At 35.4% G+C, this 20,170-nt stretch overlaps 1 long non-coding RNA gene across 1 annotated transcript in view; it reads left to right on the top strand.

The window, feature by feature from the left end:
- The window catches only part of LOC141421639 (uncharacterized), a 123,565-nt gene extending 105,972 nt beyond the window's left edge, over nucleotides 1–17,593 (top strand). Inside the window, exons 4-7 of the long non-coding RNA XR_012446282.1 lie at nucleotides 11,354–11,446; nucleotides 14,706–14,769; nucleotides 16,704–16,793; nucleotides 16,906–17,593. This is a non-coding gene — a long non-coding RNA (uncharacterized lncRNA). The remainder of the gene's footprint in view (nucleotides 1–11,353; nucleotides 11,447–14,705; nucleotides 14,770–16,703; nucleotides 16,794–16,905) is intronic.
- Nucleotides 17,594–20,170: the final 2,577 nt, after the last annotated feature.

Here is a 20,170-nt window from a genome sequence, read left to right as displayed (position 1 = left end):
ACCCAAGCCTTGTATGTACATATGAATAATAAAAGAAAAAAAAGTAGGAAAAAAAATAAATAAAAATGACTGTACGAAGACAAACAAAAAGATATATTTTGACTAGTTTAAGGAAGACAATATATAAAAATATTTGCCATTTTATGTCATTTATTAAAGGCTTTTAATCCTCAAAATTAAAATAAATCATAACATTTCTAAAAGCTCTTACCAAAAATAAATCCTTAAGTCTAAAACACAAAAATACAAAACAGAACAATAACAACTTGGTCAGTTGTCATTCATTTAGAAAGTTCATCTCATTTCCTTCATGAAAAACAGTATCATATAAGGCCAAAACTAAATGGGAATTAGAATTATAATTACTAAGTTTTTAAAATTTATATTATTGGTGCCATCAAATTTCATTATTACTCATCTAAAATGTTCCAAAATCACAGGTATACACCTTTTTCAGAAATAATTCTCAGACCATAAAAATCAAAAAACAGTACAAAAGTCATAATTCCAGAGCATCTATATTTTGAAATTGAATGAAATTGATTCTTAAAGTGCCCTTACATAGCATGGCCTGGTGTTGCAGAGATGTAATCACAATACTCTGGAAGTAGAGACAAGAGAACCATGAATTTGAGTCCAACCCAGGCAAAGTTACAGAGACTTAATATGAAATTAAGATGAATTCATAGAAAGGGGGTTGGGTATGACTCAAATGGTATAATGCTTGTCTAGCATAAACAATAATCCTGAAAAAACCTCCTTTTTCCCCCTACAGCATCACATGGTAAGGAGAGAGCACATACAGGAGGTATGGGGAGCTAACACAGTAACCTTAAAGCAACAGAGGTCAATAAGAGAAGGGGATCAGGAATTAGTGAAAAGGTCAGGTAGAGATGAATCAATTCGGGTTGTAATACACTTGTGCATGGAAGCAATGCTAGGAACCTCTCTGCATAGCTATCCTTATCTCAACTAGCAAAGATGCTTTGTGTTTCTTATTACTGCTTATGTCTTCTCTTCAACAAAATTGGAGAAAAGAGAAGAACAGGTTCTGCCTGGAAGGAAGTGGGGAGAGAAAAGGGGTGGGGGCAGGGAGAAAAATGGATAAATAATGGATGCACATATAAATAAAAGGATAAAAAAAAAAGCCCTACCACACCAACTATCTTGGCCATTCCTACTACTCCAGGGTCTCTGATGCCTTTATCCAATCTTAGTCATAGGACTCCTCTCATCTCCAATATCATCCACTGTCTTAACACAAGTTCATTAGTCTAGTTCAGTTATTCTTCCTAAATAAAGTCATGTCCTATAAATAGCCCACTTTAAAGCTTCATACCATCCAAAACCAAATAAAATATGTCCCATGAAAAATGATGCCTATAAATAAATAACAATACACTTGCAAGCTACTTCTTTAATACAAATATCTCAATATAAAGCTGGCCTCAACTGATTCTCCAAAGACAGTAAAGTATTATAGATAATTTCAAAGATTTAAAAATCATCTTTAGTCTAACCTAGACAGATTACAAATAATATTTTAGTTGACTGTATTTCTGAAAAGAAACACAGAATTTCAACAATGATTTGGAAGTATACTGACAATATTCGGGTCAAAAAGACAAATAAGTAGAATCAACATAGCAAAAATGGCTATACTACCAAAAGCAATTATCATGTTTAATGCAATTCCCATCAAATCCCAATGACATTCATTACAGAGATTGAAAAATCTACCCTAAAATTGGAAACACAGGAGACCACAAATAGCCAGGGCAATATTCAGCAAAAAGAACAATGCTGGAAGTATCATAATACCCAACTTCAAACTATATTACAAAGCAATAGCAATAAAAACAGCATGGTACTGGCCCAAAAACAGACATGAAGACCAGTGGAACAGAATAGAAGACCCAGATATGAAGCCACACAACTATAACCGTCTTGTGTTTGACAAAAGTGCTAAAAATATACAATGGAGAAAAGACAGCCTCTTCAACAAAAACTGCTGGGAAAAGTGGTTATCAGTCTGCAAAAAACTGAAACTAGATCCATGTTTATCACCCTGTGCTAGTATCAACTCAAAATGGATCAAGGACCTTAATATCAGACCCAAAACTCTGAAGTTGGTACAGGAAAGAGCAGGAAACACTCTGGAAGTAATAGGTATAGGAAAGACTTCCTCAATAGAATTGCAGCAGCCCAGCAACTAACAGAAGGATGGACAAATGGGACTTCATAAAACTAAAAAGCTTCTGCACAACAAAAGAAATGGTTTCTAAACTGAAAAGACCACCCACAGAGTGGGAAATAATATTTGCCAGCTATACATCAGACAAAGGACTGATAACCAGAATATATAGGGAACTCAAAAACCTAAACTCTCTCAAAATCAATGAACCAATAAAGAAATGGGTAACTGAAATAAACAGAACTTTCTCAAAAGAAGAAATTCAAATGGCAAAAAAAGTATAAAAAGGTGCTCACCATCTCTAGCCATAAAGTAAATGCAAATCAAAACCACACTAAGATTTCACCTCACCCCTGTTAAAATAGCCATCATTAAAAACATCACTAACAACAGGTGTTTGGTGAGGATGTGGGGAAAAAGGAACCCTTGTACACTGCTGATGGGAATGTAAACAAGTGCAACCACTCTGAAAAAAAATTTGGAAGCTTCTTAAAAATCTAAATATAGATCTTCCATATGATCCAGCAATCCTGCTCCTGAGGATATATCCAAAGGAGTGTGACACAGGTTACTCCAGAGGCACTTACACATGCATGTTTATTGCAGCACTATTCACAATAGCCAAGCTATGGAAACAGCCAAGATGCCTCATTACTGATGAATGGATTAAGAAAATGTGGTATTTATATACAATAGAGTTTTACTCAGCTGTGAAGAAGAATGAAATCTTATCATCCACAAGTAAACGGATGGAACTGGAGAACATCATCTTAAGCAAAGTTAGCCAGGCTCAGAAGACGAAAAATTGTATGTTTTCCCTTATATGCAGACTTTAGATCTAGGGCAAATACAGCAATATGGTTGGACTTGGGTCACATGATAAGGGAAGAGCACACATGGGAGGTATGGGGATAGGTAAAAAACTCAAAACATGAAAGTATTTGATGTCCCCACTGCAGAGGAAGTAATACAGAAACCTTAAAGAGACCGAGGTCAATATGAGAAGGGGATCAGGAACCAGTGAAAAAATCAGGTAGAGATGAATCAACTTGGGATGTAACACATTTGTACATGAAAGCAATGCTAGGAATCTCTGTGTAGTTGTCTTTATCTCAACTAGAAAAAATGCTTTGTCTTTCTAATTATTGCTTATACTTTCTCTTCAACAAAATTAGAGATAAGTGCAGAGCAGATTCTGCCTGGAAGCTATAGTGGGTGGGAGGGAGAGGGAGGGGGTGGGGAATATGGGGGAGAAAGGGCCCAAACAATATATACATATATGAATAAATGAGTAAAAAAAAGACAAACCAATTGAAACAGTTATGAATCACAAGACTGAGACAAATTAAAATTATTAATTTGACATACTAATTTTAGACCTAAAAGGATATGTAATTATGTGTAAAATTAAAAACATAATAAATAAGACCACTAATCATAATACTTTTTAAAAATATAAAAATTATATTCATTTGGAATATCAAATAAACTCTGATCCCATGCCAACTGACAAGGACCTTAAAAAATATACAAAGAGCAACCCCAACTCAATAAAAGAACAAACACCTTTGAAAATACCACTCCTTTATTAGTCAACTCCAAATATTGATCACAAATCACAAAAAAGGCAATGAGACCTTATACTCTACTTAAAAATCAATAACCTGTCTCAAGTATTTTAACAATCAAAGTATTATTTGAAGAAACTAACTTCGAAAGTAGGAAAATTATAACAAAAAAGATATCCAAATATTTACAAATAAACAATCACAATTTAAAATATATTCATGAAAAATAACTTCCCAAAACAATGGTTATTTATATGTAGAAGCATCAAACTTGTCCTTTTTAACTCTCACCTTGACAAAAATCAAGTCAAAGTGGATCAAAGATCTTAATGTAAGATCAGACTTGAAACTACTATAAAGAAACCTAGTGAAAACATTGGAAGATACAGGCATGGACGATTATGTTCTGAATGTGTGTTCAATTGCCTAAGAAATAAGAACAAGAAATGAAAAAGAGAGTTGAAATAAATGAAAAAGCTTCTGCACATCAAAAGAAACAATTACTACCATCAAGAGACAGCTCACAGAATGAGAGAAAATCTTTGGCAGGTATTCAGTGGATAAAGGATTAATATCCAAAATGTACATAGAGTTCCAAAACTGAACACCAAAAGGACAAACAATCCAATCAATAAATGGGCAGAAAAGGACAAATGACTAATATGTGAAGAAATGTTCAACATCCTTAGCCATAAAAGAAGTGCATATCACAGCTACACTGAGATTCTTTCTCAACCCTGTCAGAATGGCAATCCTCAAGAAAAAAAAAAAGAATCAACTACAAATGCTTTTCAGGATGTAGGGTAAATGGAACCTTGATACACTGTTAGTGGGTATGTGAACTTGTACAACCGCTGTGGAAATCAGTATGAAGTTTCATCCTAAATCTAAAAATAGACCTACCATATGACCTTGCCATACCTCTGTTGTACAAAGGTCTGAAGGAGTGAAAATCAACATACAAGATAGACACCTGCATGCCCATGTTAATTACAGCAAGAGTCACAATAGCCAAGCTGTGGAATCAGCCTAGGTGCCTAGGTGCCCAAAACTGATGAACAGATTAGAGACAATGTGGGATATATACACCATAGAGAGCCGAATATCACAGGTCTTTGGTCGTGTGCAATTTAGGCCTACTATGATGAGGAAGATAACAATAATGGGAAATAAGTACAGAAGGGGATTTTCTGTGGACATCAGCAGAAGGGAACTTGGGGAAAGAAGATTGTACTGTGTGAAGAGAAGAAATGTACATTATATATATACACAAAAATAGTATAATGAACCCCATAAAATACTGTTTGAAAAAGGCAGGGTGGACAGAGTAGAATTTAAGGGAATATGATCGTGGGAATGACTTATTCAAAGTACTCTGTATGCTACTAAGATATTGTAAACTCCCTTATGCTTTCTTTCTAAATTTCTGTCCAAAATTTCTTGTTTGACAAAAGTGGCCAACTCCATTATTAGGCAAAAATACTTTCACTACTTTAAGGGCTATAATACACATAAATAATGGTCATTCTACATCATTCCTAGAGTTCTTGTAAGCCCCCAACATAAAAAAAATGCTAGGAGCTGGTGATTCATACCTGTAATCCTACCTACTGAAGAGGGTAAGATCAGGATTGTGGTTTGAGGCCAGCCCTGGCAAATAGTTCTCTAGATCCACATCTCCAAAATGACCCAGAGCAAAATGGACTGGAATCGTGACTCAACAATTAGACTACATATTTTATGAGCACGAAGCCCTGAGTTCAAATCTCATTCCCACCAAAAACCAAACATGATGTGCCTAAGAAGTACTTCTCAAAAATATTTCAAGTATGATTTATATTTTAAGAAACTTTGTAAATTCCACAGTGTACCCCTACTCAGCAAAACAATAAAAATTTCAAAAGTAAAATAAATCCTCAGATCTAAAACACAAAAACACCTAAGACAACATAACAATTCAGCTTATTACTTTTACTTTAAAAGTTCCTAATATCCCACAGGAAAAACATCATATTAATCCCAAATCTGAAATGAACCACTACCTTTAATTAGTAAGTTTATGAGAATTGCTTCAATGATTCAGTCTAAATTTATTAAAAGAGACTATGAATAAAAAGTTATAAATCTTAGCCAAAAAACCCAAATACAACGTATAAATATTATGTTAAAGTATAACCCCACAAATCAAAAATTTAAATGAAAATAATAATGTTCTAAAAGATGCAGGTGGTCAATGTAAAGTTGAACATAATTTACAAAATGGCCTATAGCAACACTGTCCAACACCCCAAACATAACAAACCATTCAGGCTCACAATGGTTTTCTTGGGTTCAAAACATATGTACTTTCAAATTTAAAAAATTCTGTCCAGTAACTGAATTTTCAATCAATGACTTTCTAAAGAAGTGACTTTGACTTTGCTATAGTGTTGCATCTGTAAATCCAGCACTGGGAAGATAAAAGAGGAGGATCGTGAGTTTGTCAGAATAAGGAAAACTGAGGTAGGAGGAACATGAGTTTGAGGCTAGCCTGGGATATTAAATAACTTTTCAGACTATATAGCAATGTCCTGTTTCAAAAAAAATTACTAGAAGTTGTGGTATTCAGTAATTAAGGGGACAGACTGCAAACTTTAATCTAGTAAGTAAATTTTATAATGATTAAATGCTTGAAATACACATATGGCTTTAAAACCATTGCATAGCAACAAATAGCATGTACCCAAAGGGTTATGAGTACAGGCAAGAACGTGGCAGGTTCTGATTGGCTGCAGGCAGCTGCATGCTGGTAGCTGATTGGCTCTACACGTAGCATGAAGCTGGTTGTGACATCAGGCATCCAGTTTTTCCGTTATAGCCTTAGCTGCCACTTGTCAATATGCCTAGAGTCAAACGTGGCCTCATTTTGAGTCCTTCTCTGCCAAAAGCTATCCTTAAGGTGAGAAAGAGTGGGTTTAGGGGTGATGATGGCATCTCTGCTGCTGATGGGGCTAGCGGAAGCCATGATCAAACGTCTGAGAGAGGTTCAATTCCTACTGCTAATATGGTTAGACTCAGGGTGGAAATTCAGAACATTATACCTTGTCACATACACCAGCTGCTCGATTTTATTCTGGTTGACAGTGTATTCACAATTATGGAATTATGGATTTTGACGTTTCCCATATCTCTAGCATGGGGATAATTAGTCTGGCAGAGATAGTTCCAAAACACATTCCTTACCCAATTGGTGATATGACCTCTGAGCCCACTGATGATCAGCTAGCTAACCTTTGAGAGTAAGATACATATTCTGGGGAACATGAACTATTTGGGAGCAGGGACATTTAATTCTAAGGAACAGTTCATGAAGGAACAATTCCTTCTTCGTGGAAGGAGGATAAAGTCAGGGGGAATCCTCAAAAAGCTCTAGAGGAGAATCTTTTCTTGTTCTTCTATCTTGTAGCATTGCATGGCTATGACAAGAGTCTCTGTTTTCATCATTACATGGCCTTCCTCATCTCGATCTAAAAAATACTGTTACAATCCAAACACCAAATACAAAGCATGCTTTTACTCACATAGGGAAATTAGATCTAAAAAACTAATGTAACATAATTGCAAAAAGAGAAAATTGGGGGTGTGTGGAAGCCTCAGAAGATGGGAAAGGAGAAGGCAATTGGGGCTACACAATAGAAGAATACATAATAAATATGCATATAATAGCATAATATATACCTTGCTGAATTCTTGTTTATTCAACAAGGTATAAATATAAACAAATACCATGTGATACTACAAAACTTAAAAGATGGAGGGAGCAGAGTTAAGAGAAATATAGACAGGGTGAATTTGATCACATTACATTTTGTATATGTTTGGAAATATCACAATGAAAGCCCTTTATGCAGTTAATTGAAGCTAATAAAAATAAATGTTAAAAAAAATCTGGAGTTATGAGACAGTGCAGTTCATCTTGTAATAATCCATGTATTCAGGAGGAGCTCAAGGTGGTCATCCTAGTTGAGGAAATTGTATCATGAAACACATTTGTGCCTTTTTTCTAATAGCTTCTGTGAAAGAGAACAGAGTGGTCCCTAAAAGATTTTTCACTGATCACTGCTAAGAATGAGGTAGGTGATAAAGTGGCCATATTACAGTACAGGGCACCTGATATGCAATATATGGGTAGTTGAAGAGTGTGTTTATCTATTTTTAGATATATTTAATGAACTCTTAGGAAACTTCTACTTCTCTAACATATCTATCATGCAAGCCATTCATATACTAGTGAATCCCTATTATTTTTAGAAAACATCCTGTTTTTGATGCTTGCTGATAGACAATGTGAATTTATTGCCTGCACTTGTAGAGCAGTAAGAACTGGTCCAGTGCTTTTCACTGTCTCCAATGCTTGGTATTTATGAATGCTGGAGTTACTTCAGATTTCCTCTTAAGAAAATAATAGTTCTCTTACAAGTCTGTCTGGGTGCAAGTGTCCATAGTTTCAATAGATCCTGAATTGGTACAGTGGCCTCAGGAATTTTCAAATGTACAAGTAGAATTAGAAAAATAACAAATTGATTTCACATGCTATGTTTTTCAGAGAGGGGTATATGACTCACAGATACCTTCAAGAGTACAATTTCTAAGTTCTGCTATGACCCTAAATCACAGCTCCAAAACATCAGGCCTTTATCTACAAGTTAAGGGACTGGGGCATTCCTAAACACTTATATCAACAAGCTTTTATGCTGGAGGTATGATAAAAAAATACCATGGAGCCCTTTTGCACTGTTAGTTGCTATACATGTGTAGTTTTTCTATGGCAAGAAAATTTATGTTGAAACTAGAAATACTGGGGGTTTATGGTGTGGTCATTCATTGTCATGATTTACATGATAAAATACAGGGAAAATTCAGAAATTTCATGTTTCCCATCTAAAAACAATGGATGCTTCTAAGATTATCTTAACTCTAAAATAATTGAAAGCAGATACCTTAAAAGCAACTAGGCCAATAGGAAAAGGGGAACAGGAACTAGAGAAAAGGTTAGATCAAAAAGAATTAACCTAGAAGGTAACACCCACGCACAGGAAATCAATGAGAGTCAATGCCCTGTATAGCTATCTTTATCTCAACCAGCAAAAACCCTTGTTCCTTTCTATTGTTGCTTATACACTCTCTACAACAAAATTAGAAATAAGCGCAAAATAGTTTCTGCTGGGTATTGAGGGGGTAGGGGGGAGAGGGAGGGGGTGGAGTGGGTGGTAAGGGAGGGGGTGGGGGCAGGGGGGAGAAATGACCCAAGCCTTGTATGCACATATGAATAATAAAAGAAAAAAATAAATAAAAAAAGAAAAAAAATAATTGATAAATGTAAGTAGAATTTAAGTGTCCTTTAGTAAGGGTCATGGACAATTGAAGAGGCAGGTGTCCTGGTAGGGCAAGCTGTCTCTTGAAACACAATTTTGTATGTTTTCTTTTTGTTCATTCCCTCCACGACTTAAAGGATTGTTGACAGAGCCCTGGTACATTGCTAGGTAAGTCACAAACTGCACATGTGACAGGTTAGACACACTGATTTTAAATATGCAGATGGGTGAAGAGGTTGTGCCTTCAGATTATTGCCATGTTTTTATCCTTGTTTCTGATATTGTCTTAGATTGTGTACCAGCTCAATAAGATGGCTCATTCAATCTCTAATACCTCTTACTGTCATGTGTACATCTGCAGAATGTTGGGGATGTTGTCATATTTCCCCCTCTTATTGATAATGAGGCAGTAAAAGAAACCACATATATCCATAAGAACACTGTCAAGCATCATGTTATTGTATCTTTGATATAGGTAATGTATGTTTCAAGCACATAGTATTAAATGCTAAAAGGTGACCTAGGCGGTTTTGGATTTATCTGAGGCAGGAATAATGGCAGTTTAACTCTCAAGAGAGGAAGAGTTCTCTTCCAGGTCTTTGTCCTTGGCATTCTACACCTGGTATATCTGGATCCTGAAATGATACAACGACCTTGGGAATGACATGTGCCACATAGAATTTCCATAATGTGTTTTTTGAGATAAGTGAATACATCCCAGTTAGCCAAAAATGGTCCTCAGGTTGACCATCCCTTGTATTATGATAGTGCTATTTTGGCCTAAATCTGACCATCATGTATATAGACCAATGATAACTGCATCCCTGTTGGGAGCCTACATGTGTATTGAATAAGCTGCATGTTTGAGTTTGACACAGCTCCAAACTGCAGAAGGGACCAAGTATAGTTATGCCCAGTATTTGCCTTGCATGCTTGATTGGCACAGCCTCCGCTACAGAAGTGGGCAAGATGCCATACAGCTGCTTTTCCTATGATGTTTATGTTCAGAGAGAAGCTGTGACAGGTTCCTCCTATTCCTGGGGATTACAGTGTCATTCCCCCTCCCCTGAGAAGTGCCTCTCCACCTCATGTTGCCTCTGTATATAATAAACTCACTGGAGGTGGAGGAGGCTGGTGTGTCTCCATCCGAGTGCCCAGCTTTGTGCATGTTTGGTCTTCTGTCTGTTGTCCTTTGTGCATCTCCCGCTGCCCTCAGTTAGGTTTCTAGGACAAGTTCATGCAGGCCCTAATCTTTTTTGTCACTATACTTTTGTTCCTAGTCCTCAGTAAGAAATGACAGTTTCCTTAGTGATTGTAGTGAACATGAGTTTCAGTTTTTGTATGATTGAGCAATTCATGTTAAAACTGTGTTTGCTGAGGCATTGGTTGTTGCATGTTTCACTGTCATTTTTGCTGACTTTGAGCATGATTGTAAGCATTGGATATTTTACAGATGCTTAGTCAAGAAAGGATGATGTCTTCTAACAACTGAGGTCACCTAGAATTAATCTTCTATCCAGGTAGAGTTAACATGTACTTGGTAGATGGCGGTGGCCAAGGAAAGAGATAGGTGTCCAGGTCAACCCACATATATCCTGAAATACATTTGTAGATGTTTTCTTACAGTTTCTCAGAAAGGGAGCTTGGTGATCCCAAGATATTATTCATTAAGTATAGCTAAAAACTTGGTATGTGAGTGCAAGTAGGTAAACACCACAAAAGCAGTTAGTTCTAGATATGTACCTAGCTGACATACTGTAACATCACAATAGAACATGGTAGGTATTGAGATACAGGTTGAGATGGGTCTAAATAACAGCATAGAACATGTGCCTTTTAAAAAAAGTCAGTCAAGTGATGACAGTATTTATACCACTTCTTTTAAATGTGCTTTAAATCAGTAGCTCAGGTAAAAAAGGATAAAACCTTTAGCAATTGCAGTGACCATGGTTTTAAACATTTAATAAAGAAGAAAAAATTTATGCTGAATGTGAAAATGTTGAGGGAATAATATAATTTTCCATTGTCATCACAGCACAGAAGTAAACCCAGAATTTTTTTGTAAGTGTTAGGTGAAAAGAGAATGGTCTATCCTGATGATACTGTTAACTTCCAATTGATCCACATATTCAAGTAAAGTTCAAGTGTCCCTTAAGAGGTACTTTAAGTAGGTCAATTTGGTAAGTATCTTGAATAGCCAGTGTATTCTGAAAGACATTATTCTATGCTTTTTTCAGGTTCCCTATGACAGAACCCAAAAACCTTGGAATGATTCTTCACAGAGATTTCATAATAACCAGGTGGGCGATAAAGTGATCATATGGCTACAGGTTAGTATATGAATAGGTGGCAAGGCACCAAAGGAACATGTAATCAGAGGCTGCAACTATAAAAGTAAACTTTGTATTAAATGGTGTGTGTGAAATCATACACATGCATTCCTTCTCAGAACAACCCTCTTCCAATTTACAGTACGTATTCAAAATAACCTAATGTTTCTACAGTACCTCTGACTTGTCCCAGATGATTCCTATTCCCTAGCAACTACGAATGCCATTTAAACCAATTCTTTTGATGATATAAAGAAACCATGACAACAAAATAACAAAGAAAATAGGCACATATGTCACAAGGCCCTAGTTTGGTAAAATCACCCCAAATCCAATGTCTCCATGCTTGGATAATAACATTAAAACATTACAAGTTCAAAATGATTGAAAGCTATAAGGTTTCTAACACAGGAAAGGAATCACTTTTCTGAAACATTTTATGCTTAATTCCCTAAACACTTTTAGCTAATGTAAATGGTCTAGATGAAAGAACTCCTTGAGTCTCCAACATCTGTACTCCTTCTGCTTTGTGTGCATTTACCTGCTTTGCCTTACTTGTGTAAGGTGTTCTTTGCCAGTCTTTCCCCTTGTAAGTTGTCTTAGAATTCTTTACTATGACCCATTCAAGAACTACAAAAACAATCAGTAATGAACTGAGTATTTTTCCTGTATAAAGACATCCTCAACAGATCTCCAGGGACAGGAGTTATGTGAATCAGCCAGGAGGTAGTAGTACTTTGCATCATCCAGAAAGAGCATCAATCTTAAGTTTCCTTTGCTTTTCCTCTTCTCTCTCTCTCTTCTTCTTCTTCTTCTTCTTCATGAAGAATTTTAGATCTACTTTTTGACTCACCCACTCTTTACACTGTTTGTGAGAATCTGCCTTTTATAAAATGAGAGCTTCATCTGAGAGTTTCCAAAGATAAGACTCCATTAGAGTTTAAATATTTTATCAGTGGCTGAGATAGGTCAAGTCAAAGAATCTGGATGGAATCTATAAGTTTGACCAAGTAGTTATAGAAGATTTCATTCTGAGACCCAGTGGAATCCCTTCAGCACATAGGTAATTCTCAGGAGACTTTAGTTTTCATAAGCAATACAGTTTTTACCCAAAATACCTTTTAGGTACATACCTAGGCTGCAAGGAACATTCCTGGCTAGTACATGGGATTAGTGAAGGGTTTGCATCTCCATAGTCAGGCCACTCAGCTCCACACAAGTTGGAGATAATCTGAAACAAATACACAATATCTAACATTTCTGAAAAAAGTCCCATACTGAAAATTTACAGGACCCAAAATCTAACTCTCATGACAGAAACCTATTTTCATAGGTTTTTTGCTCTTTATTGACAGCAAGAAGCTAAAATATTAGCAGGTTCTTTATCTCCAACTCTCCCTTCTTGTAACCTTATTATCATTCCACCTAACACGAAGCCTCTAAATCTGTCAAGCCTCAGGTTACCAATGCCTTTATTCTTTATAAAAACCATGAGAATTCACAAGTTTTCTTCATTTACTTTTTCAAGCTGACTTTGAAAACAAAATTACAAATTATCTACCTAGGTTCTCTTACTTAGGGACTTCGGATCATAATTTTGCTTTAGATTTGCTTTACTTAGCAAAGACATTTAAACACAAAACTTTGTTATCATATTGTTAGAGGGTTAATATATAAAAATTGTTGGCTATTGGTATTTTCTCTCTCCCACCTGTATTCTTGTTTTGTTTTTGGTAGGCTTAAGTTTGAACTCCAGGCTTTGCTCTTGCAAAGCAGACACTCTACCACTTGAACCACACCTCCTCTCTTTCCCCTGCTTTCTTGTACTGAGATAGATGTGCTACTCAATTTTACTTTAACATTTTATTATCTTCATCAGCTGTAGCTAAAATGTAACCACCAGTAGCTATTAAACTCATATGAAACCAGAAATTATACAAAAATTCTTTGCAAAATCAAACCTATTTGCCACACAGAGGATCTCATGGGATGGGGTCTCTCCCATATCCCTCCTCTGATGACATGACCAAGATTACCTACACAGGACAGCCATAATCAGCAACTGTTGCTTTGGTCACACATCTCTGTTTTTTTATTATGTCAATAAAAAAAATCTCCAAAGCAATTTCATCCTAAATTTCACTTAACAAATAGTAAATTGTCGGGAAAAAAAAAAAGACAACTTCACCCCTTACCATTAGTCTTTCAAAAGTTTTATATTTATTCACTCATATCCACCTTAACCAAGACAGATTTCTATCCATTAGTTCAACACAAAGGAACACTTAGCATCAAACTGAGATTTCATCTCACCCACCCCTGTCAGAAAGGCAATCATCAAGCAAACAAACAATAAATTCTTGTTAGGATGTGCAGAGAAAGAAACACTATACATAGTTATTGGGAATGTAAACAAGTGCCACCACTATAGAAATCAGTATGGAGGCTTACAAAAAACAAAGAATAACAAAACTAATAATAGCTCTATATAGTGACCCTGCTATACTATTTTCAGGCATAGATCCAAGTACTGTAAATCAACATATAAGAACGACACCTGCACACCCACTTTTATTGTAGCACTATTCACAATAGCCAATCTTTGGAATCAGTCTAGGTGCACAAAAACCAACAATTTGAACTCATTTTTGTAGAGGGTGGAACTTAAGGGTCTTATTTTATTTTTCCTCATGTACATACCAGTTTTGTTTGAAAATATTTTTATCTATATGTCTGAGACAGGTAAAGATATACCTGGGAGATAAAAATGTCATCAAGTGAAGTATTTCTTGTATCCAGATTAGTTGTACTGTGAGTCAAAATCTTACCATAGAATGTCTGAACCTCTTATATATAAATTAACATGAGGTTGTCCCTAATCCTATGTGGCACTAACATTTGTTACAGGTGCTTAGGTAGTAAATGACTGTATTCCTTACCATTTATAGTGACCATGAGTTTACACTTTTATATGTCAGAAAAAATTTGCGTTGTTCCTGTCCTGTATGTATTGGGACATGTTGTATCCTGGATCACTGTCATGTTGATTGGCCTTGAGTCTTCTTGTAAGTATAGGATATTTGTTGGGAACCAATTAAGAATGGAAGGAATCTGAGGCCATTCAGTTCAACAGGAATTGATCCATGTATCAATGTAAAGTTGAAGGATATATCAAAAATGGTGCTGTTTGCACTAATATATAAGCATCTTAATAGAGCACCTTGTTTTCTTAAACACATCTGTGCATGTTTTCTCACAGGTTCTCTTAAAAACAGTAGAGCATTTCCTGAAAGACTGCTGACCAAACATTGCTAATAACAAAGGTAGGTGATAATTACAAAGCAGATCATCAGATACTCAAAATTTCTCAGGTTGAACAGGGTTTGTATGTATGGTTTTTGTCATGTATTTTGCACTAATTCTGTGTAGGCCTTGCCTAAAATACAGGGATCAGTAGGTATCACATTCATTCATCTGAAATGTGACACTTACTATTTTCAGGTATTCATCTGAAGAACATTTTTGCATTCTTGTATTTCCCTGTATGTATGGCCTATCTGTAGTGAAAACTTAAGTACATGCTAAAAATCCTAATCAACAGTAAGATGTGTTGTATCTTCACAGACAGTAACTGTGTATCTAATGCTCCAAGTGATAAAAGCATAAGCAGGGACCCACATAATGTTCATCCCTGCAGTCTTGACCAAGGAATATCTTTAGACTTTTCTCTGGAGAGTAAGAGGTCTCTTTAGTGTCTCTGTTCATGAAGACTAAGGTGGTATGACTGTATCCTAAAAGGATACAAGAGCTAGTATATTACCAAGAACACAGGTAGCATCAGGTTTTTGCTAAAGTGATTTGCAATGATGCCTCTTACAGAGAGGCACCAAGCCTTTCAGTGAGTCAATAAAGTCCTGTAGTGGAACACTGCTGATGTTCATGTACAAGCTGTCAGGGGCCTATGTGACAGCAGAGAACATCTGCACATCAAAAACACAGGTAAGGGATGACTGTGGCTCCAAAAATCTATTCACACATTTGGCTTGTTCTGGCTCAGATTAGCAGACAGGATCATTACTAATTTAAGTGACCAAAGAGTCAACATTTCAAGAGGCATAAAATTTTATTTTGACATCATGAATTTTGAGGGAATGATTATTTTGAGCTGGTATGTCATTGACATAGTCCTGTCAAGCCAGGGTGAGGCATTTTTCCTTTAAGAGAGTGGTTATGTTGAAAATGTGTTTGGAGAAGAAATGATGGCCCTCATGCTGATACCATGATTGTAGATACTGAGTATCCAGTTAGAGCTCACATGTCCATTAATGATGATTTTGTCCACATCACTGGGCAAGGGTCCTTGAAGAAAAATTGAATCCTGAAACATGAACATATATTTTGTTCTTCAAGTTTCATCTCATCCTCAACATATAGGTAGCTGAGGAGGCTGGGCCTGCTTTCACCATATCTTTTGCAGGTTGCCAATTCCCATTTCACCTGTGTTACAGGTATGATGTGATGATGTATTCAATCATTATATAACTTCCCATTCTCAGATATGTTTAGTAAATAATTACAAGACACTTCTATTTCCCCAAGCTTTTTATCTTACAAATCTTTATTTCCTAAAAGCTGCTCAATATTTGTAGGAAGCATCACATATTATTGTGGTTTCCTGTGTGAAAATGGGAAATTAATGCTCATATAGGTACAGGTATAAAAAATGTTCCATATAATTTTGATTGTGTCTACCCTAGGTTTTGAGGCTGGAATTTGTGCAGGTTTCCTCTTGTAAGAGTTACTGTACAAAGCTGTGTGATTTAACCTCTGTAAGTATGCAGAGACTGTAAATGGATCAGAAGTTGATGTGTGATTTTGGAAATTCTGAATGTGTGTGGAATGACACATGTAATAATTTAGTTTTGTGTGTTGTTTTTCTGAGAGACAGATAAAGAAACCAAACTTAATCACAGGGATCAACAAGAATAAAATGTCTCCAAAAAGTTAAACACTGATATTCCCATAAATCACAGGATAGGATGTCTTATGTTTATCTACTGAGCTGAGGAATGAAGGTGCTCACAACTCTCATTTAACAAACTGTGGAGGCACTTGCTTTGATAAGAACCCTTGTAACCTTGAAAATTTTAGTGAATATGTGGTTTTAGTCTTGTCAGCAAATTAGGTTAAAACTTGTGATACTGAGAGAGTTTTGATATCCTGGCTTATTGTCACTGTTGCTGATTTGCCCACACAGGAGGAAACTTAAGGTATCTTCATATTTCCAATCTAGAAATGATGGGTGCTCCTGAAATTCTGTCAACTCTGAAGTAGTCCATTATTCTAGGTACAGTTTAAATGATACTTCACAATGGGTGGTCATGGGCAAAGGAAGGGAAACCTGTCCTGTTAGAGAAAACTGAACCCTAAAACACAGTGTTTGATTTTTTCCATTCCAGTCATGAGAACACAGCGAATATCAAGACTGTAGACAAAACCTTGGTTATAAGTAAGTATCTGGTGAGCTACAAATGAAAGTGGATGCAATCTGCTAATCAATGTCCTGATAGGTGAGGAGGTGGTGCCTTGCAAGGTGTTTTCATGTTCCTTCTGATTTCCAATGGAGGCCACGTGGCTCCTGCTGTAATGTACATGAGAAGTTGGACTTCATAAGCAACAAACTTTCAGTCAAGTTCCTTTTTGGCACATGCCTCATTCGTTATGTTTCAAGGAACATCATCTCTCCTGAAAGGAGTGTATGAATGGTAGGTCTCCCAATACCAGGGCCATGTAACTCCCCACAGGGCAGAGACAATCTGAGATACACGACAAAAGAACTTATGCACATCTGAAAAAAATCACCCAACAGCAAGGTTATATAGCCCGGACATCTAACTCTCATTGCAGAAAGCTCACACCTTTATTGACAGAAAGAAACTAAAATATTAAGGGCTTCTTTACCTGTACTTCACTCTCCTTAAATTATTTCAATTAGTCCAACTAACACAAAGCTGTATGTCTGTCAAAACTCCAGCCTCTAATGCCTTTCTTCATTTTCATCAAGACAGAAGTCTTGAGTTTATGTTCATTTTCTTTTTGGACCTTACCATTTAAGAAAATTATAAATTGCCTAGCTAGTTTCTTTTATTAGGGATTTTAATTAATATTTTTGCTTTAGGTTTGTTTAACTTAGACAAAATTACAAAATTTTTAAGTACATGAATTCATATCATGCACTGCAATTTCATAATTTGTTTACTAATTTTTCAGTAACCAATTGATAGTTCAAAAATGTATTGTTCATTCTCCATCAGTTTGAATGGCTTTTGCAGTTTTCCTTGTCTCTGATTTCTAATTTTATTCCATAATTGTTTAAGATACAGGGAAATATTTTGATATTTTTGCTAAGTTTTTTTATGACCTAGGATGTAATCGATTTTCAAATAAGTTCATTGGGCTACTCATTAAAATGTGCAATATATTGCAGTAGGATTGAATACTCTATCAATGTATGCTAAGACCATTTTGTCCATGGTATTGTTTAGTTCTAGGATCTCTTTGTTAATTTGATGTTTGGATTCTGTGTATTGATGAGGGTGGGATGTAGCAATCTCCCAATATTATATTAGATGGACCTGTCTATTCCTTTAAGCTCTGTAACACTTGTTGTATGACCTTGCGGGCACTGAGTTTTGGTGCATATATTTATTATGGCTCTTACTATATTCTCCCTCCCTTCTACCTTTTCACTGTATGCTAAGAGTTATTCTGTTTGTGGTAATTGTACAATTTTAGTGTAGTCAGCCTTAGCTAAAATATCCCATTCACTGTCTCCTAAATTCATATGAAACATATGTATATATATATATATATATATATGTATAGATATATGTAAATATATGTATATATATAGTTCTTTGCAAAATCAAAGTACACTTATGATCACACAAGACCTCTAGTACTGGTGGTGCCCCTTGATATGTCAAAAACAACATAAACAAGATCCCTAAAACACAAACTACTCCCACCCCAATACTTCAGGGCCTCTCTTTATACTTCATCTATTCCTGGGCATAGTTCCCCTACCCTCCAACTCCCATATAATCCATAATCAAACTTCCAGCTATCAGTCTCAGTTTCATTACCATTCCTTAATAAAATTACTCCATACTAAACAAGCCACAGTAAAACTTCATACAATCCAAAAAGAAATAAAATATGTCTCTTAAAAAACAGCACATATAAGTAAATAACAATACAACCATAAGTTACTTCTTCATTAACCATGTATCTCAATATAAAGCTAGGTTCAAATGATTCTCCAAAGACCTAAAAGACTATTAATTAATAAGTTTAAAGTTGTAACTACTACTTTTAACTTAAACTGGAGAGATTACAAATCACATTTTCAATGGACTAGACTTCTAAATATGAACACAAATTATAGACATTGACTTGGGACTATGCTTACGACTTTAGGGTCAAAGATATTTGATACATTGTAAGAACTTTTGTAATTGCCACAATGTACCCCAACTCTACACAAAAATAAAAAAAGAAAAAGAATTGCTCATTAAAATGAATCATTGAAATCAGTAAAATCGTAGTGTATCCCAACACTGACCCAAATTAAATTATCAATTTAAAAGTGTTAATTGTAATTTAAAAATTATAATCACCTGTCCCCATAAAAACATAAAACAAAAAATACATGAGACCATTAATTATTTCCAAAGTACCATATGAAAATGCATACTGAAAAAATAAAATCTTACTCAGATTCTAGGTCAACTGAAAAAGTTCTTAATCACAAACATCAACGTCAACTCTTAAAAAGATGAACACCTTTGAAAATGGCCTTCATAAGTTATTCAGCAACAAATATTGGTCTCAAATTACAAAATGAGGGAATGAGAACCGAAACTCATATTCAAAATTAATAATTTGTCTTTTTGAGGTTTGAACAAATGAAGATAATTTTTAAAAAGAAAAGGTTAAAACAGGAAAATTTCACTAAAAAGAATACCCATTATTTAGAAATAAGCTTTCCCAATCTTAAGGACAAAAACTAACTTCCTGTGAAACTGGTTGTATATACATAGAAAAATGAAACTCCCACCATCTAAAAAAATGAATTTGAAGTGCATGAAATATCTTAAGGTAAGTTCTGAAAGATTGAAACATCTTTTTTTTTTTTAGTGGTTGATAGTATTAGGAATTGAACACAGGGCCTCAGATTTGCTAGGCAGGCACTCTAACGTTGCACAACACTAGTCCTAAAACTACAAGAGGAGTACAGGGAACACACTGAAAATCATAGGTATAGAAAATAATCAGATTATTTTCTGAACAAGATCTCAATTGCCTAATCAATAAGAACAAGAGTTGACAAAAGTGATTGCACCAAATGAAAACATAAAACTTCTGCACATCAAAGGAATCAATTACCAGAGTCAAGAGAAGCATACAAATTGAGAGAAAACATTTGAGCAGCTATTCAACGAATAAGGGATTAATAATCAGAATCAACAAAGAGTTCAAAAAATTAAGCATCAAAAGAACAAACACCACAATGAATAAATGGGCAAATGAATTGAACAGAAAGTTCTCAGAAGTACAAATAGCTAAACATAGGAGAAAAATTTCAACATGCTAAGCCATGCAGGAGAGGCATCTCAATACTACACTGAAATCTCTCTCACCCCAGTCACAATGTCCAGTTTT

The sequence above is a fragment of the Castor canadensis genome, chromosome 3, assembly GCF_047511655.1.
Source record: "Castor canadensis chromosome 3, mCasCan1.hap1v2, whole genome shotgun sequence".
Lineage (NCBI taxonomy): Eukaryota > Metazoa > Chordata > Mammalia > Rodentia > Castoridae > Castor > Castor canadensis.
This window is presented reverse-complemented; position numbering and strand designations above follow the sequence as displayed.